Source organism: Gossypium raimondii, chromosome 10 (assembly GCF_025698545.1).
Source record: "Gossypium raimondii isolate GPD5lz chromosome 10, ASM2569854v1, whole genome shotgun sequence".
Taxonomy (NCBI): Eukaryota; Viridiplantae; Streptophyta; class Magnoliopsida; order Malvales; family Malvaceae; genus Gossypium; species Gossypium raimondii.
In genome coordinates this window covers 47,105,840-47,128,663 of record NC_068574.1, presented here as the reverse complement: position 1 = coordinate 47,128,663, position 22,824 = coordinate 47,105,840, and the positions used below count along the sequence as shown (strand labels likewise).

The following is a 22,824-nucleotide window of genomic DNA, read 5'->3' as shown; positions in this document are numbered from 1 at the left end:
TTTTGTTGCTAAATCAATCTCATTCATTTTATTGAATACGTTGCATTTAGGGATCATTTTGCATCTAGATAGTTATTTTTACTTAACATCAACGAATCAAAACTATTGTGGTTTTCTCACCAAATTGTTAACTTTATTTTTACAAAATATTGATTAGCATATACAGTCCTTGTGGAGACGATAACTCTTATACTTACTTATTACTTGATAACGACTGTGTAGACTTGCTCAAACTACGCGGTACAAGTTTTTGGCGCCGTTGCTGGGGACTTTTAATTTAATCATTATTTGTGAAATTATTTCTTGCAATTTGGTTTTTTATTTTTATTTTTTAATTATTTTTTGTTCTTTATTTTTTGTGATTTTCTTTTTAGGTCTTCATGAGCATAGATCGAATCATTGATTTACTCCCTGTAAACCTTTAAACTGGGTGGGCATTTAGACAAAGAAGATGAGAAAGATTAGCCTAGAGACAAGCCGCAAAAAAGAACCTTAAGAATCAAAAGGAACTTCAAGGGAATGAAGCTGCTAATGCTCATAATCCAATCGTTATTGCCGATGATAGGGATCGACCCATAAGACAGCATGTCGTGCCATTTTTTAACAAACTACATCTAAGAATTAGGAGACTAGAGATCGAGGCATTACAGTTTGAATTAAAGCCTGTGATGTTTTAGATGCTTAAAACAATTGGCCAATATAATGCTCAAAATCCAATCGTTATTGTCGATGATAGGGATTAACCCATAAGACAGTATGTCGTGCCACTTTTTAACAAACTAAATCTGAGAATTAGGAGACTAGAGATTGAGGCACTGCAGTTTGAATTAAAGACTGTGATGTTTTAGATGCTTCAAACAATAGTCCAATTCAGTGGAATGCCCACAGAAGATCCACATCTTTACCTTCGATTGTTTATGGAGGTGAGTGATTCCTTCAAGATATCCACTACAACTGAAAACACACTGAGGTTGAAGTTGTTTTAATACTTGTTGCGAGATCAGACACGAGCATGGCTTAATTCATTGCCATCCAATTCAATTTTTGCTTGGCAAGAATTAGTTGAAAGCTTTCTGGTAAAGTATTTCCCACCTAGCAAAAATGCTAAGTTGTAGAATAAGATCATCACTTTTTAGCAGATGGATGATGAGTCCCTATACGAGGCATGGGAAAGATTCAAAGAGCTACTATGTAAATTCCCTTACCATAGGATTCCGCATTGCATCCAGTTGGAAACATTTTAATGGTCTTAACGCACACACAAGGTTGGTGGTAGATGCTTCTACGGATGGTTCTCTTTTGTTGAAGTCCTATAATGAGGCTTACGAGATCATTGAGAGAATAGCCAGTAACAATTACCAGTGGCTGACAAATAAAGTAGCTTCAGGAAGACGAATAGATGAAGTGCATGAAGTAGACGCCTTTACTTCAATCTTAGCTTAGGTATCGTCTATCTCTTCAATGTTGAAATAGTTTACTACTAACAATTTAAATCATGTTGCAGCTCAACCACCAATCCACTACCAAGGAGCTGGACTGAATAACAATTACATGCAACATAGATCAAATCAACTTCTTGGTTACAAGTTAAAAAACCACCGCAACTTGAATCTTCCAATAATGTGATGAATTTATTGAAGGCATACATTGCTAAGAATGATGCCTTGATTCAAGCCAAAGCAACAACATTGGAGAATTTGGAAAATAAAGTGGGATAGTTAGCTAATGAGCTTAGAAGCAAACCCCAAGGTGCTATACCAAGCAACATAGAAATTCCTCTACCAGCCAAGTCTTCTAATAATATTGAGAACTTATTAAAAGTATACATGGTGAAGAATGATGCAACTTTGAGAAATTTGAAGAACTAGATGGGGAATTTAGCCAATGAATTTCGAAATAAACACAAGGAGCTTTGCCCAGTGACATTGACAACCTAAGAAAATTGAGCAAGGAGAATTGCAAAATGGTCACTTTACGAAGTAGAAGGACTTTGGAACCCAATGAAGTTAATGTTGAAGATGAACCTCCCAAGACAGAGGAAAATTAACCAACAATTGAAATTCTTACACTAGAGAAGCCAGACTCTGCAAATTCTAAAGAGATAAAATCTAAACTAGTGAATTTTGATAAGCTAACCCATTCGTTAGATGCAGATATATTACCTCGGAAGAGTTGTCCAGTCCAAGCCAAAGTTCCACAACCTCCATATCCTCAAAGACTCCAACAACATAAGCAACTACATAATACTCAATTTAAGAGAATGTTGGATGTGTTAAAATAACTACATATCAACATTCCGTTGGTGGAAGCTTTGGAGCAAATGTCAAACTATGCGAAAGTTATAAAGGAATTTCTGTCTAAAAAGAGAAGGCTTGGGGAATTTAAAATTGTAGCCTTGACTACAAAATGTAGCCTATTTTTACAGATCAAGTTGTCTCTTAAGTTGAAGGATCTAGGAAGTTTCACTATACCTTGCAAAATTGGAGAATCCTATTGTGGTAAGGCTTTGTGTAATCTAGGATCGAATATCAACTTGATGCCTACGTCTGTGTTTAGACGATTAGGTATTGGTAAGGCCAGACTGACTATAGTTACACTCCAACTAGCAGATCAATCGTTGGCATACCCAGAAGGAAAGATCGAGAATGTCTTGGTACGTGTTGAGAAATTCATATTTCCTACTGACTTTATTATACTAGATTTTGAAGCAGCCAATCATCCTAAGAAAGCCTTTCATGGCATCAGGTAGGACGATAATCGATGTACAGAAAAGTGAACTCACCATGCGAGTTCAAGATGAACATGTGACTTTTAATGTACTTAAGGCCATAAGATCTCCTGATGAGGTTAAAGATTGTTTTACTGTCTCCAAGGAAGATTCACTGGTTCTTGCAAAATTAGAATACAATGACCCATTGGAAGGTATTTCATCTGACTCTCCACATCAAGATAAGGATGATACATGTTTGGAAGCTAACTCAAAAAGATTCAGTTCAAAATTTCAGTTCAAATCATTAGAGCTATCATCACATGAGTACAAGCAACCCAAACCATCAAGAGAAGAGCTACTTGAGTTAGATTTAATAGTTCTGAAAAGGTCATTAGATACTGGAAAATGATCTATCGAGGGACAAAAGAGTTTTATTCAATCTTGAGTATTTGATCCCGGGAAACTCAAGTTTCAATAGTTAAAAGCAAGGATCATGGATCCCATCAATGACATTCAATGAGTGAGACATGTGTTAAAGAAAGAAGAAACACAAATAATGAGCTAACTCTATTAAGGATCATCACGGGTAGGAAAATTTGTATGAATGATAGAAAGGCGAGCAAAATAAAGTAGAAATACCATTTCCTACTGTTATTCTTTGATCAAATATTGAATATAATTACTGGGCAACATTATCTCTTCTTTCTAGATGGATACGATTTGTATAATAAATGGTCGTTTGACATCACCTTTGTCAGTGAAAATCATCAATACCATTGAGGGAGTTCTCTTCACTCTCTGTCGTTAATTTATTTTTAGTTTTTTTTCAATAGATGACATGATTAGAAAATTTTCTTGAATTTGTATATTAAATTAATTATGTCTAAGAAGATTAGAACTTAACTGCGAGCATTTGTGATCCATCCAACATTTCCTGGGAACTTAATTTAATATAATGTTTTGAGAAAAATTTATCTGAGTAGCCTAGAGGAATTTTAATTTTTGTTTTTAATTTTAAGTTTAGTTTTATGTTAAATAAAAGGGTCAAGTTGGCCCAAGATTTAATCAGTTTATTTCTATAAAATTTTATTTCAATGTAGGTAATAAAATGTTTTGTAGTTTTGGGCTCGAGGTGCAGAACAATGATGAGGAGAAAAATATCCAACACTCGTTGCCCCTTCCCTTCGCCACAACATCACTTCCCCACGCTGCAGCAATCTAGGAAAAAAAGGGATGACACAAATTAATAAAATTGAGAGGAATTTCTTTTATTTCTTTTTCTTAGTATTATTTTTTAGGATATTTTTACTTAGGAATATTTTATTTTATGCATAAAATCAATTTAATAATTTGCAAACATGAATAAATTAAGCTCAATGCTTTTTCTCTAATAAAAAGTGAAGTAGTGTGGAAATGTGAATGAACATGTCTAGGATTTGATTGTTAAAAAAGACTTGGTACTTAAGAAGTCTTAATGACTCACCTCTCTTTTCTTGCTAGTCTACCTAGTGTTCAGTTCTCATTCATTACTTTGTTTACACAATAAGGATATTGCTTCTTTTTAATGGGGTAAGGAAAAATTTGCATGAATTTTAAATTTTTTCTTAAGTATGATTCAATGCTAACACATAAGTATGCTAAAATAAAATGATGTTCAGAAAAAAAAAATTGTTCATAAGTTAGCTCAAATGCAAGCATGATTTCTGATTTTATCTGAGTTTTTTTATGTTATCTTAGGTTATGGAATGCTTGTATGTTCTTAGGTCTTATGTAGTTTTTTGCCATGAAAATTTAATTTCCTTAGAAATAGACATGCATGAAGGTTTAAGTCCTTAGAATTGGCTTAGTAACTTTCTTGAGGAGAGATCATATGAGGCATAAGAATCTAAACATGATTTAGGTACAATTTTTTTTAGATCACTTGAGCCTTTCAAGCCTACCATATGAATTTGACCCTTGAAACTTTAGTTGGGGCCTTTAAGCCTATTTTATTGCTATTCACCTACATCATAAGCCATATTACTATCTTTTTAAGTTTTATCCTATTTTTTTGCACCTATCTTAACTGTACTTGTCTTGATGAGCAAAGATTGAGGAAAAATTCAGAAAGATGTATATGTTCTCTGTGTGTTTAAAAAAGAGAGAGAAAAATCTTTGTTCAAATGTCAAAGAAAAAAAGAGCAAAATAAATGTTCAAGATATTGAGAAGTCTTGATGGGAATAAAGCTTCAAATTAAGTTTGGGGTGTTTAAACCCATTATTAGGAAGGATGTACCTCAAAAAGATCGACGACAAAGTTATGGTTAAGATTACTGAACCTAAAAAGTCACTTCTTTTTATCCCTACCTTGAGCCTAGCCCCATTACAAACCTATACAAGACCTATTGATTTTGATAATTATGCCGACTACATTAGTTGAGAGGAATTGCTAAGTTCAACATATGAGGACCATTAATTAAACCTTGTAATTGTTTTGCCTAATTGATAAGGAAACTTTGATTGAGTGGTAAATATTATTTATGATCTTGAAAAGTGTGCACTCTATGAATTATACTAGCATTTTCCCGCTCTTAGTATAAAATTTTGAAATAATGTTTGCATGGGACCGACTTATCAATAAAAAGTGTTTGTGCGCATGATTTTGTGTATGTATGTTTATGTGCAAAAGTTGATTCTACTTAAGGATTCTATTTTCACCTACTACAAGATTGTCTTATCTAAATTTTTGCTTTACATTACTCAGGACGAGTAATGGATTAAGTTTAGGGGTGTGTAAACTCTAATTTATATAGCATTTTTATGATTTTTTGGCACCTTTTAACTTAAAAATAATATAAATCCTGAGTATTTGAACACTAATTGAGTGAATTTTATTTATATTTTAATAATAGGCATCATTTAATAAAGAAAGTGATTTTATACTATTTTGTATTAAATTTATGGATAATTTAGTTGTTTTGGTTACTTATTGATCTTGACATTATTTAATGCAGTTGGACCAAGGAAATTATGCATGATTTATTCATAAAATAAAGTTACATGGACATGCCAAAATTCAACCTACATGGACGACAAACACATGTAAAATGGGTCATGAAGAGGTTGTTTTTTATCCTTGAAAATGGATCAATTGATGGACAAGTCTGGTAAGCAATTAGGTCACCAAACCGTCCAAACAAGGGAGAACAAACCCAAACTCGGCAAAGGCATTTGAACTACTAAGAAATTCATTTTTGGGAGATTTACTAGAGCTCTCTGCACTTGCAAACAAATCAGAAAATGGCACACAAACTTTGGCCAAGAAACCGTCCACCCCTTGCTTGATTCAAGCATGATATCATGCAGAAATCAAGAAACCAAACAACTCCCTCTTCCAATAAATGTGGCTGGCCAAGCAAATGAGTAACTGGGGGGATTTTTCTCACTATCTTTAGTAAACTCATCCATTAACCGTCACTATAAATACACACCTCCATTCCCCATTTCAAATCATCCCTCATCCCTCACCGAACATTCATCATTCATTTTCTCTTATCATTCAGTAACCTCTCATTTCTCTCATTCATACACCTCTATTTTCCCCTTCATTTAGTTAGCAATTCCTTGAGAAAATTCTCTCTTGGCTGGCCACCTTGAGGAGCATCTTGTGAAGGAGAAATTAGTTAGCAATTCCTTGAGAAAAGGCATTTGGACTAGTAAGAAATTTATTTTTGGGAGATTTACTGGAGGTCCTTGCACTTGCAAATAAATCAGAAAATGGCTCACCAACTTTGGCCAATAAACCGTCCACCCCTTGCTTGATTCAAGCATGATATCATGCATGAATCAAGCAACCAAACAACTGCCTCTTCCACAATATGTGGTTGGCCAAGCAAAGGAGTAAATGGAGGGATTTTTCACACTATTTTTAGTAAACTCAACCGCCAACGTTCACTATAAATACCCACCTCCATTCCCCATTTTAAATCATCCATCATCCCTCACCTAACATTCATCCTTCATTTCCTCTTATCATTCATGAACCTCTCATTTCTCTCATTCACGAACCCTCCATTTTCCACTTCATTTAGTTAGCAAGTCCTTGAGAAAATTCTCTCTTGGCTGGCCACCTTGAGAAGCATCTTGCAAAGAAGCAGTTACGAGGATCGAAGGAAGCCACCACGATAAATTTTGGAGGATTGCCAAAATTATTCTGAGTGCTTTCTTCCTTAATCTTTATTGTTGTTCTTGTTATACAACATGTTTGAAATTTGCTTTAATGTTTTTCATTAACAATGGTAGCTTAATTTTGTTTAGCTAGGATGATTGCATCAATTCAAGAAAGTTTATTTAAATCATGTTATGATATTATGTGGCTCAATTGATCATATTTTAAATTAAACTCAAGCATGTATTTCATTCATACGTGATTGGATGAATTAGAATTAGCTGAGCGATCCTAACCAGATGACGGCTAATGGACACAATAGTTCAAAAGTGCATGCTTAATTCAGCTCCTAGCCCAACTATATTAAAGGTTCATTATAACTTTAACGAACTCTATTATCTTGCATAGTTTTTAGGTTTATGTGATTAAATTGTTTCAAACCTAACTCGTCCCTATTACTTCAGATTCTAAGAAACCCTTAGTTTAATATGATCAGTAAAATGCATGTTTTACTAAGTAAAAGATTCCGAAATAACTTAATTTGGTTTCAAACTCATGAAAGGTTGAGTTTCCATGGAATATTTTTCAGAACATTATTAACATGATGAAAATGAACTAAGTTATTTGATGTGATTATTCTAGCCTATTCATGTTGTCGTTGTTGAAATCTTGTGAATTCTGATGGTAAATCAATCTCATTCATTTTATTACATACATTGCATTTAGGGGTCATTTTGCATCTAGTTATTTATTTTTACTTAACATCAACCAATCAAAACTATTGTATTTTTCTCACCAAATTGTTACCTTTAATTTTACAAAATATTGATTAACATGTATAATCCTTGTGGAGACAATAACTCTTATACTTACTTTTTACTTGATAACAATTGTGTACAGTTGCACAAACCACATGTAACACCCCAAAATCTGGCCTAGATGTTTAGACCGAATCCTGGAGGTTACACTGACCATCGAAGTGATCTAGAAGCAATTTGACAAAACGAATTGTTAAAATCTCTTTTTGAACACGGTTTGCTAAATTTGAACTAAACCATTTAACCATTTAGGATTGAAAACAGAAAATTGAAGTTACAATAAAACATCCAAAAATATAATTCTGTAGTTTTTAAAATTCAGTCCAAAACGAAAATTATACCACAGTTCATATAAAACATTTAGAGTTTAAAACAGCTTAATAAAATAAGAATTGAAGAAAACTTATTAGCTTGACTCAAAACATATCACTTCAAGACCTCCGACATGCCGAGTCCAGCTTCAGAACAGAAGAGTACTTGAAAGGGGAAAAAAACTAAGGTATGAGCTACAAGAGCTCAGTATGAGTTCAAGACCAAAAGCAAACCTCCAAAAGACAGAATATCTCAAAGATTAGTCCAGAACAGTATATGCTCATGAATCACATTCAAAATCTCATAACGGTATGACAGTATAAGATATATCCAAGCATACCATAACACATATCATTTATGCACATTTGTACACCAATCCAATTATCAACACACCAACACTCACATACACAAACATGTATCCAGATGTGTGATGTATGCAACAAGTTAAAAACAACCCCACCCAACCAAACAAACGCCTCTCTGACCCCCTTGCACACCACGAATGAGCTATAGAAAGCCCAACCAACCCTACACACCACATAAGACCTTGAAAGGCCCATCCACCCTACACACCACATATGTGGAACTAAGCCACTCTAAATAATAACAATATGCAACTAAGCTGTCATATGTTTATATTACGGCATCACCGCTATTAGGTATTGCAGTTAAACTGCCTAATCAAACTTCCTTCTCTTCACAACCAAAACCCAGATTTTCATGCAGATGCACAATGCACACAACTTATAGATAATCATACACCATTCATACGGAAACAGAAGTGCATATATTCAACTGATCAGATTCAGAATAAGTTATGTCTGTATTTATTTACTAGGTAACATCACATAACATTTATACAAACTATTAAATTAATGCTATAATCACAAAAAAATGCACCAATCCGAGCTAAGACAGAGTCTCAACACACTTACAGAGGCCTAACCGAGAGTCAGGTAGACAGACACATTAAACAGGCTAGTTTATGACTTAAAGCAAAAATTTATGAAATAGGGCCATACGGTCATGTGGAAGTGCCTAGGCCGTGTAGAGGTCGACACGTCTATGTGATGGTCTACATGCCCGTGTGCAAGCTGCACATGCCCGTGTGGAGGAGACACATGCCCGTGTCACCCAGTTACATGGCCATGTGAGTAGCCTGTGTAACTCTTTGTCCAAAATTGATAAAACAGGGTGTAAAGTAGACATGACCATGTGGACATCTCACACGCCCGTGTGGCTAAGAGATACGGCCGTGTGACCAAGGCACACTCAATGTGGAAATTGACTAAAAATCCACAAATCGAAGCCACACGACCATGTGGCACCAAAATTCACCCAGAAACCGTAATTCCCAATTTCACATGGCCGTGTGAACCACCCGTGTACGGAACACGCTCGTGTGGCCACCCGTGTGGTCACAAAACCACACCAAAATAGGCTGAAAAATGTGCTTTTGGCAACGAAATGGACCCCAACCTTTGGTAACCTAGAGATATACCAAAACACGCAGAATTTCATGTAGTTCAATATCGAAATTAGTCAGTTTTAGAACACACACCTGATTCACGATAAAAAGCACCAAGATTGATCGATTCACTCCCACCACACCATTTGAAAACTTTAATTTCACTCACAACTACACTTCGTAGACCGAGGCTCCAAACGAGTTTGAAATCTATACACCTACATTTTAATTTTTAATTTTAATTTTTTAATTTCAAAACTCAACAGTTTTACCTTTTTTCCCCATGACTTTTACTGATACTCAATCACGATTTCAAACGCTATGTAGACCGAGGCTCTAACCTCGAAAGACTACGATCTTTTTCCTTCCCATAATCTATGCACCTACATTGAACCATTTCTCTAGTTCTTTCTAGGCTAGCCTCGACTACTTTTTCTAACACTTCTCTCACTACCTGAGTCAACACCTCATTACCAACCTCCGGGTTATCGCTACCCGTAGCTGGCGAAACCGCATTGACCTTCGGCTCCTGAAAAGACACATGTCCGGGAGAGGCTAACGACTCCTCGAGAGTCTCACTAGGCTGATCTTCACGGTCTTGTTTACCACCAGAATCCATAATGATCTTCGAACTAATTCTCTTAAGAGGTCTATAAAACAAAAATCAAATATAAACATAAATAGCTAAACATTATAGTTCTTATTACATTCCCAAATTTTTGCACAGGCTAGCATTGGAGTCTCAGACATCTCATTTTTGTAAAACTATTCCAAAACAAAAATCATTTCAAAGTAATATGGTATGGTTTATCAAAAAATTTTTAAAACGCACATGCGCGCACACGAATACGTAAAAACACAGGCCAATTTTTTTAAACCTGGCTCTGATACCACTAAATGTAACACCCAAATATCTAGCCTAGAAGTTTAGACCGAATCTCGAACCTACACATGTCGTGTAATCACATACGGCCTGCCACACGGCAGTGTGACGCTAGGCAGTTTCAAAAATAGCCCCTATTTTTTTTATTTTTTACGAGTTTCTGGTGAGCGTTTCAGGTTAGTTCACACACTTAACTGTTTATTTGACAAACCACACGTCTAGAGCTCACAAAACCTACATTCGTTCATTAAATCATACTAAATAGTCGAGGACAAACTCATCTAAAATCACATACTTAACTCAAAATTTCAGACCTTAAAACAAAATCTGAGTACTTCTCCGAAACAGTGTCCAAATAAAAAATTACTTTACGAGAGGAAATCTAATTTTCACACTCTTCGCCTAACCAAAGATAAGAACGTTTGTCATAACCAAGAACGAAAACAAACACTAATACAACCTCTACCTTGAATGAAGAATGGTTAAAATCCTAATATCAGAAAATTAATATGACATTACTTACACTTTACTCGAATTATGCCCCAACAATCGAACTCCACACAACGATTACCACTAAAACACAAAATGGCAGTAAAGCAAAAATCAAAATGGAAGAAAAGAATAAAACAAAAGGAAGAAACAAAAAGAAAAGAAAAGAAAAAGCAAGAAGCCAAAAAAAAATGTGAAAAGGGAGTGGGTGAAGGATGGTAAAATTAGGTGAGTGATGCTAGGGATTTTAAAAAATTAAATTAAAATAAAATAAATACAAATTTACCTTAATCCAAATCCTTACCCACCAATTTTTTTTTCAAGAATTTAACTTGAACCATGCACTTTTAGGACCTGGAACTCTTGAAGAATCTTTTCCATTTTCGGTTATATATAGAAAGATAGAAATAAAATGTCCACAATTTTTGGTCTTCACTTAATTTTGCTAGGTATAGGTGCTTTTCTTCTAGCATTCAAGGCTCTTTATTTTTGGGGGTGTATACCATACCTGGGCTTCGGGAGAGGAGATGTACAAAAAATTACTAACTCAAACAAAACCGAAGGAAAAAAAATTCCAAACTTACACAACACAAGATTCAAACACAAGACCAATGGGTAAGCTAACAAACACCTTACCACCAAACCGGCAGACTCATTCTGTCAACAAACTTGCGAAAATAAAAGTTAAGCTCTAAGGCCCAAGCTTGACATAATGCCAAAATTAAGAGGAAGAATTTAAAACAAGGGAATCAAACTCAGGATCTTAAACAAACTTTCAAGGCACTTAACCATCACACCAAATCTCATTATTTGACATAATTGCACAATCTAAATATAAGAATTTTGGGGCGTTACATTCGGGGTATCTTCAGGGGTGTATTGCGACGCAATACTGAAGGCAGTCTTGAAATTCTTCTATTATGCTCCCTATGTTGCGACATCTAACTCTCCGTGTTGCAACACAACGACTAGTATCGAGTTAGCGCACCTTCTAATGGTCTCCTGCACGCTTACAAAGCATATTAGCTTACCCTTAGGCCTCATTCGACCCCTAAGGTCAATAAAAGAGTCAAATTACATATTTTATTGAATGTAAATAGAATTACAAAAATTTAACTAAAACTTAACAAAAGTACTTGTATTCAAGCTTCTAAAGTGTGAAAACTAGTTCAATCTGCTACATCGAATTATGGTAGATCAGTAACACACTTTGATTTTTCATTCAATGCACTCACAAGAAATGTTCCTTAATGAACAAGAATAAGTGACCTTAATTCAGTACATCACCTATACAAGTCTCCTTAATTTATAAGGAATCGAGACTTGCTAGCATACTATATCAGTCACAATCAATCTTCCATAAAACCAGAAAGACAATAAGCAAAAGAATATATTCCATAAACTCATGTAAGTCTTGAATCTTCAAGATACACCTCCAAGTTTAATCTGATTTGATCTAGTCTTGCCAAAGTTGGGAAGTTGATATCCTTTATACAAATCCAAACCAATCTCCAAGATATGCTGCTATATGCACTTTGAATACCAAAGATGGGCTTCCAGTCGTCCAAATTATTAGCTAGAACCAAAGCCCAAAGATATTTTTTTGCCAAAATTTTTATCAAATTTTTATCTATATTTCTTATCTTGGGTTCTTATGTTTTTCTAGTTTCTTTTATCAAATATTTATCTATATTTCTTTTATAAAAAATTATATTTATTTCTTTATTTGTTTCAAAAATACATATAAAGAATTGCCAACTTTCAAAAGAATAAATTGCAAATTCAACTTGCTGATAATTAACTTTATGTTAGTACTCATGTACAACTATATATTGGGAGAGAAAGGAAAGGAAGCGTGAAACTAGAGGAAAACCCCATAAAATAATTTTAAATTAACTATTGCAATTGTGTAATCTTGACTTGTAAGGTAAATATTATACATAGTGACGTAATTAATTCTCTTTGTAGATTGTGGGGTATAAGTAAAATTGAAAACGTATGGGTACACCATGATTACATTGTAGCAGTTTTATGCTTTCTTTTGGATTTAAAATACACATTCAATTATCTATAAGAAACTTTGTTGAGCTTCAGATTTTGCTTAACCCAAAGGATATATGAAAGAAAATTTGTAGAGTGTTTACAAAATATACACGAGGTAAAACCCAATTATTTTTATAAGTTTGTATGTTTATTTCATTTCATTATATATCAAAGATAATACAACTCAAACTCTTTCAGTATAACAAAATAAAGATGATCAAATCCTGAAGGCCACCACTCTTATTAATATAACAATGGAAAGACAAATTAATATCTTAGTTGCAAGCATCGATATTAGCCAAGAGGTAAGCTTCAATGGCCTTGTAAACTACCTCACTCCTTTGAATGAGAGCCTTGATTTCATCTTCTGTGATTACATAGTCGCTAATAGTGTAAAATTTGATCGAGCTCTTTCAAACACTTCCTCCACTTGCAGCAGCCACAAATTGGTTCTCATAGCTAATTTTCTCGAGCTTGTCCCCCAAAGGTCCGCCTTCGACCAAGCTGTAACTGTATGGCAAATTGTTTTCATCATGGAAATTCAAAAGAAATATTTAAAATTAAGAACAATAAATAAATAATTAAAATAATAAATAAATAAATAAAATGGCAATTCAAAAGTGAAAGATTGATCGAATAAATTGATGGATATGATGGATAGATAAATAAGTGCCAAATTGAATCCTTTAAAACATAAACCTTAAAAAATTCAATTAATCGCTCTAATCAACTCTCCAAGAAATAATCTTTCATAAATTGAAGGATGAAGAATAGATTCCCCGACCGCTTGAAGAATCGAGAAGAAAACTACTAATAAAAATCACAAGAAAGCAATTTTGTTCTAATCAACCATCCAAAAATTCTTCGCAAGTCGACTGATCTTTCAAACATGAAAATTTGCCACTCCAAGCTCAAAGAAACTGAAAATTAATGAACTAACTAACCTTCAGCAAAGTTGATCTTTACAATACTTCTAGGCTTATCATCACCTTAGAGCCAACACTCTTAATTGAATGACGGGCAACCTTAGAGTAAGCCTTGGCACCTTCAAGAACAAAGGCATTGAAAAGATTAGCTAGGGAGACTAGGAGGTTACCTCAAACTCATAAGTGACATCACTCATTATTCTAAAATCGCTTCGGAGTTTTCAAGTCTTTTCTTTGTGTTGATAGAAGTGAAGAAGGAATTCGTGATTGAGTGAGTGTTTCGATGTGTGGGAAGATAGAGAACTAGATAGTATTTATAGAGAGAACTAAGATAGTATTTATGAAGTTGAACTTAGCTCTCTCATTTTAATGATTTTATGTATGTTTTAGCTTGCCTTAATATCTATCGGTCTCTATGATAATATGATGTTTTAAATGTAATGATTGTGAATAGTTTGAATGTGTTTTTCATATGTGAAATATGTGTGAATTGGTATGATATGGTATTTGTTTAAGTTTAGTATGATTTGAGGAAATTCACATTTAAAATGTGGCATTATAGTTGAAATAGCCACTTTGTCTTGAGATATCCAGAATAAAAATCAGATTTAGTTAATGATTTCTTTTTTTGCTTTTTCCTAAGAAGATGCAAGTCAAAATTTATTTAATGAGGTTTGGGTTATGTTAACAAAATTTAATATTTGACGATTTTGAATATTTAAGATTGAAAGTTTTTAAACCATACTTGCAAGTGAATTCAAGCAGTGTTGAATCCAAGCGAATTGAGGCATTGAGTAAGAATAAGGTAAAAAAAATTAAGAACACAAGATATGTTTATACGGTTCGGTTTCACTACGTCTATGGGGTCTTGTCCAGAAAGATAATCAACCACCTTAGCAATATGTACAACATGTGATTTCAACCTCTAACACTCCTCAGATTGGACTCTTTACTTTGGTAATTAAGATCTAAACAGTTCTCCTCTAAATTTTCCCCTTGAAAACTTAAGACATTAACCAAGTAACACACTTTGATTATTCACTGAATGCAGTCACAAGAAATGTTCCTTAATGAACAAGAATTGCCAACTTTAATTTTTATTAATGAGCAAGAAAGATGGTTGTCCCAGCTTATTTGAAATTAAACAACTCTTTGTTTAGGTTCATTCTAAATGTGTTGTTTTATTAATTTTATAGTTTTATAAATTATCAATAACTTTATTTTTTTTTTTGAATTTTGAATTTTTAGAATTTCTAAATAATTATTAATATTTTGTTTCTCTTTTATAGCTTTTCACTCTTCTAGGATGAATCTAGACAACCCTTTCTCCACGTGCATTCTAGATATAATTTTTTATTTTTTATTTTTTTTAAAAACATATTTTTTTTACTGATGTGGTATACATCATGCCAAATTATCATTCCTCCCACATTATGTCACTTGTCATCTACTCGTGCTGCTATCAATCACATTAATACTATTAACGATCAAATCAGTTAACTAATAATTTTCACGAGTAAATATTATGCATAGTGGGTATACGTCAAAATTGAAGACATATGGCTACACCATGATTACACTATAGCAGTTTTAATGCTTTCTTTTGGATTTAAAATAAAAATTCGAACAATTTACCATTAAAAACCTTTTTTTTAAATTTATCGAAATAGGCCCGGTATTTTATTATTTATCGGAATGGGCCATTTTCCCCTAAAGCGTGTCCACGTCAGCGCGAAGTCAGGGGACGTGTCAGCAAATCGCGTCCACGTCAGTGTGCTTTGCTGACGTGGCAACAAATCACGTCCACATAAGCGCGATTTGTGTCCACATCAGCAAAGCGCTCTGACGTGGAAGTGATTTGATGCCACGTAGCGCGCCCCTGGGGACGCGATTTCCCCGCGAGTGACCAGTGCAATGGTCATTTTTTTTGACCGTTGCCCACCCCAACGGTCAAAAAAAATCAATAAATACCCCCACCCTTTATTTTTTTTCACAAACTAATCCTCTCGCAATTATTTTCTCAATTTTCTCTCAAATGCCTTCCAAATTTCTCTCAAATTCATATTTAATCTCAATTTGCTCTCAATTTCCTCTTAAATTTCTCTTAAATCCCTATTTTAAAATAATTTTTTTTTAAATTTTATAATCCTGCTTTGATTTTATCTTAAAAACCCATAAACACGAAACATAATCCAATTTTGAATAAATTACAATTAATTTAATTAGAAAACCCTAAACCTTAATCCCTTATTTGTTTACTTTTTTCTCCAAAACCCTAAAAATCCTAAAAACCCTAAACCCTAACCCTAAAAACCAAAAACCTAACGTGAGAAAAATGAGGAAAACACGTCCCCGAGGGCGCCCTACGTGTCAGCAAATCGCTTCCACGTCAGCGCGTTTTGCTGATGTTGCAACAAATCGAGCCCACGTAAGACGTGGACGCGATTTGCTGACACGTCCCCTGACTTCGCGCTGACGTGGATGCACTTTAGGGGAAAACGGCCCATTCCGGTAAATAATAAAATACCGGGCCCATTTCGGTAAATTTTAAAAAAAAGTGGCTGTTTTTAGCATTTTGCCCTAAAAATTTGATTATCTAAAAAACAAACTTTGTTGAGCTTTAGATATTGCTAAAACAAAAAATATATGAAAGAAAATTTTTCTTTGCAAAATATATATGAGGTAAAACCCAATTATTTTTGTAAGCTTATATGTTTATTTTATTTCATTATATATATCAAAGATAATACAACTCAAACTCTTTGAGTATAATAAAAATAAAGATGATCAAATCCTAAAGACTACCAGTCTTATTAATATAACAATGGAAAAACAAATTAATATCTTAGTTGCAAGCATCGGTGTTAGCCAAGAGGTACGCTTCAATAGCCTTGTAAACTACCTCATCCTTTGAATGAGAGCCTTGATTTCATGTTCAGTGATTATATAATCGCCAACGGTGTAAAATTTGATCGAGCTCTTGCAAACACTTCCTCCACTTGCAGCAGCCACAAATTGGTTCTCATAGCTGATTTTCTCAAGCTTGTCCCCGAGAGGTCCACCTTCGATCAAGCTGTAACTGTATGACAAATTGTTTTCATAATGTCTTCCAATCATGTGCTTCAGATATTGGAATGGAAGACCTAAGGAAATAAAATACTTGTTATCCGACATACTCAAGTCAAACAGATACCAAAAGAAGAAAAGAGCTAAAAGAAAGTGAAAATTAAAGAAGTGACTAACCTTCAACAAAATTGATCTTTACAATACTTCCTGGCTTACCATCATCTTCGAGCTCAACACTCTTAATTGCATGGGGGGCAGCCTTGGGGTAAAACCTTGGCACCTTCAAGAACAAAGGCTTTGAAAAGCCTGGTCGGGGCGACTGGGGAGGTTACCTCAAATTCATAAGTTACAACACCCATTATTCTAAAATTATTTCAAGTCTTTTCTTTGAGCTGAAAGAAGAGAAGAAGAAATGGATGAGTGAGTGAGTGTTTTGATGTGTGGGAAGCTAGAAAACTAGTATATTATTTATAGACTGAACTTGAAGATTATTTCAATTTTTGATTGGAATTATATATATATATATATATATTGTTATTAGTCAAAAAAGCATCCCAGATATGTCTAAGGAAATTTCCAATTTATGACTTCATATGTATATATATAGAACGGAAAATGCTTATATAAGTATTAACTGTTATAGGACTTGATGAAAAGTAGTGAGTTGGCTGATCCTGGATGCTGAACATGAAGCATCGACTAGTTCTATAATTCTATCCATATTTAGTATTAATAATTTACTTCATTTAAAATCATATTGGGAAATAATAATTCAAATTCACTGCTCTAGAACGTCAAAAACAATTCAATATATAAATCTCGATCCAATTTCTTATTTGAAAAATAATGATTTGGTGACCTTTATTTTAAATTAACTTCATTACAATTTTCACAAAATCGAATCCATAAAATCAGAATTCTTTGTGTGAATACAAATATCAACAAAACAATACATAATATTAGAATTTTATATTTCAACATACTTGATATATGTATATTCAATTAAAAAAAAAAACCATTCTAGACAAGTCCCAGTCTTCCTAAGGGTGCAGCCGTACTGTCGTGAATACATAGAATAGAGTTTAGGACTCTTTTCTTTTTCAAGTGAATTAAGAGACGAGACAGAAAACGTTAAAGAAAAAAAATCTGAGGATGCCCAAATCATTTTCTTAAAAAAATAAAAAATAGGATGTGGACACTATTATTTTTTAAAAAGAATTTTTTAATAATTTGTGTATAATATTTTGAATCAATTCAGACTGAATTTAGATAAATAGAGTTTCACATGCAAATACAGATGCACTTTAACCTCGTTTTGTATAATTCCATTTTAGGATTTTTACTCTTTTTTTTAAATATATACTCATTTGGCTTGCCTTCTTAATATACTTATCCTCGTCGTATGTCTCGTGTCATCTTTTCATTGCTCTCGCCAACCACACCAGCATCCGTTAACAGTCAAATCGATTAACGTTTGTTTTTATAATTTAAATTCCACACTTAATTTTTAGTTTATCAAACATCACATTAATTTTAACAATTTCTTTTTGGTTTTCTATTTTTGAATATATTGGTGTGATTTCATTTGGGTTTTAGGGTTAATTTGATGAAAGTTAATTGCTAGTATTTTTAGCTAATTATAAAGTCTCATCAAATTAACTCTAAAACTTGAATTAACCACTCAAAATTGAACATTGTTATCTTCAGATGCCAAAATATATATTTTTCGACAAATACTGGTACCACATTAAACAAAAAAAAATACAAGTACCATGTTAGAAAAATGTCAAACTTAAGTCAAATATATGTCCGTGGTGGAACGACATGGATCCATCTCGCATAAAGCACAAGTGCTTTTCAGGAAAAGTTTATTAGTATAAATATCACAAACCAACTCGATTTTCAAAATTTTAATTTTTAAACCAGATTTTTTCCTACAACTAGGAGGTCAAGAATTGGGTATTAGGATGTGGGCTCGAGAGAAAAATTGAGTTTAACATCATAGAAATTAAAATAGGATAAAATAATTAAATAAATAATAATGGCAATAATAAAATATTAAAATGATTATTGGGTCTAAAATTAGGTGGTGAAAATTAGGATTAGGTGATTGGTTATTAAATAACTTAAAACGAAATCGGGTTTGATAATAATTGAGAAAAATGTGTTTTAATTAAACTAAGGTCTGATTTGAAAAACAAGGGAAAATAGAGAGTCCTCAAAAGGTAATTTTCCCTTAACTAAAAAAAAAAAAAACACTGCTAATCTTGCTTCTTTAAGCAATCGTCTTCTTGCCTCCCATTTAACTTCACATTCAACATTTAGCTTCAGATTCGAAATTTTTCCCAAGCTCAAATTTGATATTTTATCTCAAAATTAACTCATCCTTGTGATTTTCGAGCTATCCAAACCCCTCAACACCTTTCAATTTTAAAGAAAAATAATTAAATACTCATCAATTTCGTTTTTATTCTTCTCACGTTCAGCTTTGAATTAGTTCCCCAACTTGTTGTTTTCTTCAAATTGAGGTAATGTTTTGACATATTATGAGTAGATTAAGGTTTTTTTTCTTTCTAATTCGAAATTTAATCGAGTGGGTTGAGAGTTTTAAGATTTAAAGGTTTTTAATCAAATTTTGGTTCAACAATGGTGAAATCTGAAATAATGATTAAACCTACTGTTTTGATTGATTTCTAATCTATTTTTAACTATATAGAAGGTACTTGATCTCAATTTGATAGATCAGTATCCAATTTTAATAAATTTCGAGTTCCCCTTTTATGTGTTCCTACAAGCTTAATTTTTCGAAAATTTTAATTTCGTTAGATTAGATCAAATTAAATGTTTATATTTGTAATAATAGGTTAAATAGAATGTTTAAAACCTTAATTAAGGTTTAGGAAAAAATTGAGTGAGGAAACCTCATATTTCGGTAAAATGAGTTGATTTTTGCTTGAAAATGGTGGATCTCATGTTTCTTGGATATGCTTAGGTTTTAAAGTGATTTCTAACTCATTTTGATCTAATTAAAATGTATTTGATCTTAATTTAACAAATCCTTAAGGAGTTTAAGCAAATTAAATGTTTTCCCCTTTTAAAAGATCACAAAAGCTTCATTTTTTTGAGAAAATTAGATTAGTGAAATTGGATGAAATTGATGGTTTGAATATATAATTAGATGATATTTAGGATGTATGAAGTTGAAATATAAGCTTATAAGTGATATTTGAGTTGTTAAACACCTATTTCGACAAAACTAGTTAAGTTTTCGATATAGAGGTTAAGAGGCTTTGATCTATGATTTTGGAATGATTTAATGGTGTTTGTTGCTATTAGTAATGTCTTGGTAATATGTTTGATATGCATGAAAAGTACCAATTCATTTGAGAGCCTCCACAAGCATGGACAAGGGCAAATTAAAGCTTACTTCAACATGGTAGTTGAAACAATGGTTGCTAAGGTGAGTGGCGTGATATACTGCATTTAAACTCCAGTATGCAGGCTAAGGTAACATATGCAAAACCCCTACTTAGTTAATATGCGAACCTTGATTTTTCTTGGTGCAAACCATTGCAATTTTGTTTGAGTGTAGGGTATGCATGTTGTGTAATTTTAATGAGCCAAATGCATGAATTTAAAACAAGCATGTGGTTATAGGAATAAAATAGACAGGCTGCAGCTATAAACCATTTACTTAACGTGATAATTGTATTTGAATTGTGCATTTAATTATTGCGTGTGAGCATAATATTAAAGGTGAGCTAACCTACTAAATAGGTATGTGTATATATGTAATATATATGGGCTATATTATATAATACATATGTGTAGGTTTTGTTATATATATATGTGTGGTTCTTGATTATATATAGGTTTTGTTATATATATGTGTGTGGTTCTTGATTATATATATAATATATATACATATTTGGGTCATGTTTTATATAATATATATGTATATGGGTTTTGTAATGTTTACCAACTAATAAGTTTTTTTAAAATAAAATAACTTCACATGTTTTGAATAATAAAAAGAGGATGTTGACACTATTATTTTTAAAAAGAATTTTTATAATAATTTTGTATAATCAAAGTGAATTTAGATAAATAGAGTTTCACACGCAAATGCACTTGAACCTCCTTTTATAAAATTTCATTTTAGGATTTTTATTTTTTTAAATATATACTCATTTGACTTACCTTGTTAACATACTTATCTTTGTGGTATGCCATATGTCATCTTTTCATTGCTCTCGCAAACCACACCAGCATCTGTTAACAATCAAATCGATTAATGTTTTTTTTTATAATTCAAATTCAACACTTAATTTTTAGTTTATCAAACATCACCTTAATTTTAACAATTTCTTTTGAGTTTTCTATTTTTGAATGTATCGATGTGATTTCATTTGGATTTTAGGATTAATTTGATGAAAGTTAATTGCTAGTATTTTTAGCTAATTATAAAATCTTATCAAATCAACTTTAAAACTTAAATTAAGCACTCAAAATTTAACATTGTTATGTTGATATGCATTCTCTTTTCGCTTCCAAAGTGTTGCTAATTGAAAATAATGTTCCAGTGATTAACAAGTGGTAGTCTTCAGCTTTTGTCGTGCCTTCTGCTTTTCTTCCTTATGTAGACTTCTCGTTTTCAAAATCTAGTTAATTGATAACCACTCATTTTTTGTGGATAGCTTGTGTGCGAACTCGCCCTTCGCAATGGATGGTTTGAATGCATACCCGTCATTTTTAGTAAATGGATTTTAAGAACTGAAGCAGTGTTTTCCTGTAAGTGTATAGGGGATGCTTCTAGAAGAGATAGAAGGGATGTATGGGACATTAATTGTGCGGGCTGACTATTTTATCTTGGGAATATATATCAATGATGGAATGATGCATGTTATGTCATAGTGGGGCACGCGTTAATCTGTACTTAGGCTTTGTTAATTGGACGGTAGTCCCTGAATCTGTCACACTCCAGAAAGTATTCAAGTACCTTCTTATGGATAAAGAGGTGTAGGGTGACAAAGAGTCGGACTTGGAGAATGGTTTTGATCAGGGTAAGTTTCCAAGCCTTGGAATGAAAGTTTCCCCAATGATGTAGAGAAGGAAGTTGCCCAAATCATCCGAGGAGACATCCGGAACCCTGGAATATTTTAGAATCCAAAGAAATAATACAACGAAACATTATTAATTATTTGATAACTCTAAATTATATAGACTTTTTCAACACATTTTTTTGAGTAATTCTTGGACTAAATTAAAGACAAATTTCTACTTTTAATTATTTACATGCTACTTTGACATATTTTCCCCTTTTTATCACAATTTTTGTGCAAGATGAGGAAATTTGGTTTCAAAGCTCACCTACTCAATGCTTGATGCTATAGTAGTGGTGTGTCGTTGCAAGTACCAAAAATATCCTATCCCTAAATAATGAAAAGAAATAGTATAGGGAATAGGGTCATATCCTTAGGGACTGGATCACCACAGCTCCTTTTTTCTCGAAATCTTGGGCACAGTCGTGCCTAAGAAAAACAGCTAACCTAGGAAAAAGAATAAAATAAAACAGAATTAAAAATATGGATGAGTCAAAATTAAATAGATCGAAATCGTAATTGTGATAAGAAGCAGAATTGAGAAAAAATGATATTCCAATTGAAGGATTCAAGCTTCCGGTTATCTCGATCCTCCTTTGGTTCAATCATAGGCTTTTAGGTGATCCTTCTCATGACTGAATAAGCCAGTTATAGTGGAAGAGGACGCCTACAACCACCAGCTCCACTAAGGTTTTAGCCTTACGATTTAAAGGAACCTGACTCTAGCCAAGCATCACTTTTGTGGGACGGTCTTACACTAGATCATCGTTTCTCAATGGCAAATGCCATGCCATTTCATCTATTGGGCTCGACAACCTTTGACGTAGTAAGTTAGAGAATCAACTGTGCAACCTTCCCAA

General features: G+C 33.1%; 1 long non-coding RNA gene, 1 other non-coding gene and 2 pseudogenes across 2 annotated transcripts; 1 reads left to right on the top strand and 3 right to left on the bottom strand.

Moving 5' to 3' along the window:
• Positions 1–1,107: 1,107 nt before the first annotated feature.
• Positions 1,108–1,213, bottom strand: LOC128034344 (small nucleolar RNA R71). The gene has a single exon (XR_008190471.1). It is a non-coding gene; the product is annotated as a small nucleolar RNA R71 (small nucleolar RNA).
• An 11,932-nt stretch (positions 1,214–13,145) lies between these two features.
• LOC128034099 (major pollen allergen Bet v 1-E-like) lies at positions 13,146–13,993 on the bottom strand (annotated as a pseudogene).
• A 2,496-nt stretch (positions 13,994–16,489) lies between these two features.
• Positions 16,490–17,370, bottom strand: LOC105778341 (major pollen allergen Bet v 1-F/I-like; annotated as a pseudogene).
• Positions 17,371–19,172: 1,802 nt separating this feature from the next.
• Positions 19,173–22,112, top strand: LOC105775955 (uncharacterized). Its single transcript, XR_008189763.1, has 2 exons — positions 19,173–19,390; positions 20,235–22,112. It is a non-coding gene; the product is annotated as an uncharacterized LOC105775955 (long non-coding RNA).
• Positions 22,113–22,824: the final 712 nt, after the last annotated feature.